We start from the raw sequence: 3,802 nt of genomic DNA, 5'->3' as shown, positions 1-3,802 counted from the left end.
TGTTTTCTCTGTTTTTTTATTTTTTTTCTCAACAAGAATCAGTCAAGAGTATTTATCTCTTTCTTCCATGCTACGATCTGAAACCCTCTCTATATGGCTTTTTGTAATGTGTATCTTGCTTGACCATGGCAGCAAGAAGTAGGTTTTGTCAACTCTCATCCAGTACCCTTGTGGTTACTTTGGGCTCTAGATATTCTGATTATTATTTTTAGAGACAGAGTCTCGTCCTGTTGCCCAGGTTGGAGTGCAGTGGCTATTGCAATCAGAGCACACTGCAGCCTCAAAGTCCTGGCCTCAAGGGATCCTCCCACCTTAGCCACCCAGTCGCTGGGACTCTAGGCACCTGTCACTACTCCTAACTCTAGATATCTGATTTTGGAACAAGCCTGCCTAATTCAAACCTCTGGACTAAGAAAGGTTTCCAGAAGCTGACAAATGCCCACAGGTATGGTATCTCAAATTCTCTACTGCTGAGAGGATAATGAAAATTCTAGCCTCAACTCATTCGTTTATTTGTTCAATCAGTGCTTATTCTAAGATGGGAACTGGGCTAGGGATTGGAAATACAGAGACAAGCAGGGCAGAGACTCTGTCCTCCAGGTCTTCCCATTAGCTAGCTCTGTGACTAGAGGAGGCCCCCACCTCTCTCTAGGACTCAGTTTCTTCATCTTTAATAAAGAGGCTGTGCAGAGGCCTCTTAAATCTTATTATTAAGGTTCTAAATTTCTGCATTTATACTCTGGTTTCTCTTCAGATCATATAAATCTCTTTGCCTTTACCAATGCTTCATCTCACGCCTTTTGACTCTCCAGTGCATGGCTGTTATTTAGGTCTTTTGGTGAGTAGAGTGGCAAATACAGTTCCTTTTCCACATTTCTGTCTTAGGACTGTGAGAGTGGAGTGATGCTTGGCTGCCCCCCATCATTACTCCACAGCTGCAGATAGCTGGCAATCGGTGCCTGCCCAGTGGAGTCACAACCAGGCCTGACTGTCCATAGCAGCCCACACCTGCACCTGAATCAGGTTCCCTCCCCAGAACGCCTTCAGGGCAGTGCGCCCTCTGCTGACTGGAGGCTCAGAATTCTGTCTGCCATATGAGCTCATGGGTGATTTTTATCATATATACTTGTCAAGGGGCCCAGAATGTAAAACCTGTGGGATGTTTTTCTTTGGGGATCAGTACTGTGTCAGAACCTAAGGTTCTTACTGGGTTTCAGATCCTGCAGTTTCCATACCTGCCCATTGCCTCTGTTTGCAATGGCCACTGCCAGCTGATTTTGAGAGATGTGGGAGCCCTATTACCTCTCCTAATTTGTAGGATTGGTGGAACCGAGACCAAACACACTGATGGGTTTGACAGCTCCTCGGAGGCAGGGTCTCATTTTCTGCTAACGTGGCTTCAGGATGGGGAGTCTTTCTCCTGTGACTATTGTAGACATTCCTCTGTCACATCCTTGTCCCCCTGACTTGAAGTGATGCTTTTCCATGTCTGACTCCCTAAAGCTGGTTAGGCACTGTTTGATGGTACAGAATGTGTCTTTGTAATGTTTAAGTCCTCATAGTAGGTGTTTTAAGTGCCAAATAAACCTCAGGGACACTGAAAACTTTGTTGGGAACAGTGCCTGCTTTGTGCCTGTGATGTATTTTCTGGTCCCCATTCAGTGGCTCCCACATGCATCTGCCGGCAGTAGAACACAAGGGATGAGAATCTCCATGTGCAGTGGGATTCAAAAAACCAGGAAATGTCCCCAGGACTGAGGGAAATTGTGGAACCTGGTCTGCATACCCTATTCAGAAGGAAAACTCAAGGGCCTATGAGGATCGCCAGTTCCTTCCACAAACATCTAATGAACACTTTGTAATCCATAACCAGAAAGATGCAGATCAGAGGTAGGATGCCTTTCTGTAGACAATTCCGTCCACTAGAGATTTCAGGCTGGCTTTGAACAAGGCTACCTAAGCTAGCCCTGCCCTTTGAACTTAACCCTGGATATGAAAGTATCAGGTAGGTTTGGCAGTAACACTGACTTTACGATTAGAACCAAGTTCCCTGATTTCCTGACTAGCGTCTGGTACACTGAGAGCCCCATCCCTGGGGCATCTCGTATGCCAGGAGTGGGGAGGTGAAGGGGGCCTTCCCTTTCTCTTCTGGGAGACAAAGGAGAAAGGGGGTCTCCATATGTGCCACCATAGCTTCGACAAAGACTTTGACCCAGAATATTCTGTTATCTCTTGGCATCTTCTGATGCTTCCCCTGGCTGACCTCATTGCCATGGAAACAGAAGGGGAAGATCATTTCTGACTCTGCTCAGCAATTTGCCTCCTAGAAGGCAGTATAGAAAGCCAAGGGAGAGGGTTATCTCAGAAGGATTCACAAAATCCTTGTTTTTCAACTTTGAATCAGTATGATGTATCTCTATAACTTTATGTAGAAAGAAATATAAAAATCTTATAAAATTCCTGCTGCTTCCATTGAGCTATGTTTATCAAAAAAGCAGGTTTGTGTTGGCTGTGAGTATAGCCTTACAGCTTCCTTTTCTATGCTTTTTTCTCTTCATTTAACAATCTCTCTCTCTTTTTTTTTTTTTGAGACAGAATCTCACTCTGTGCCCTGGGTAGAATGCCATGGTGTCATCATAGCTCACAGCAACCTCAAACTCTTGGGTTCAAACCATCCCCTTGCCTCATCCTCCCAAGTAGCAGAGATGACAGGTGTCCGCCATAACGCTTGGTTAGTTTTTCTATTTTTAGTAGAGATGGGCTCTGCCTTGGCCTTCCAGAGTGCTGGGATTATAGGCATAAGCCACTGAGCCTGACTATAACATGAATAGGTATAGGTGGATGCCAACACCATTTAAAGTTGAAGCCCCACCCTCTCTTGCTTCCAGTAAAAGTACACCTGTATCTCTTTTTAGTTTGCTCACACGTTTTAATTCTTAAGTCAACTCTGCAAAGCAAGGTAGTATTCCTATTTTGAAGCTAAATATGCACACTTAAGAATAAGACTTTGGCTATAAATCCTATGTTCTTTTCAATATATTTCCTCCCACCCCATAACCTGCTTTGAGAAGGACACTGATGAGTCAAATTAGGGCCTGTAGAGAGAGCCCCTGAACCCTGTGATAAGGAGGATAAGTACAGAAAGTGAGATTAGCCTGTGGAAGGCATGAAAGTTATTAGAATCAAAATGGAGTTGCTTGTATTAAAAACAAAAACAAAAAAACCCTGACAAACAGCAGAAAAAAACATGAAGGGAGGGTTCTTATGCATAGATGCTTAATCACAAAACTATCACAAAAGACTACAAAAACCACAACCTTGCACACAAAAATACTTCTTTGAGGTTATCAGTCTATCAACTGCCTGTCCCACCTCTGACTGGTGCCACCCTTGTAGTTGAAGATAATTATCTCAAAGCAATCACATAATCCTCCTCATTTTGCCTTTAAAAACTTTTGTCTTGCTGGGCACAGTAGCTCACACCTATAATCCTAGCACTTTGGGAGGCTGAGACAGGTGGATTGCTTGAGCTCACAGGTTCAAGACTAGTCTGAGCAAAAGCGAGATCCCATCTCTATTAAAAATAGAAAAACTCGACTCGGCACCTGTGGCTCAAGTGGCTAAGGCGCCAGACACATACACCTAAGGTGGCAGGTTCGAATCCAGCCCGGACCCGCCAAACAATGACGGCTGCAACCAAAAAATACCCGGGCGTTGTGGCAGGCGCCTGTGGTCCCAGCTACTTGGGAGGCTGAGGCAGGAGACTTGCTTGAGCCCAGGAGTTGCAGGTTGCTGTGAGCTG

Source organism: Otolemur garnettii, unplaced genomic scaffold, assembly GCF_000181295.1.
Source record: "Otolemur garnettii isolate 467f Iridium unplaced genomic scaffold, OtoGar3 scaffold00022, whole genome shotgun sequence".
Classification (NCBI taxonomy): Eukaryota; Metazoa; Chordata; class Mammalia; order Primates; family Galagidae; genus Otolemur; species Otolemur garnettii.
The sequence above is the reverse complement of the archived record's forward strand: the minus strand, read 5'-3'. Positions refer to the sequence as shown.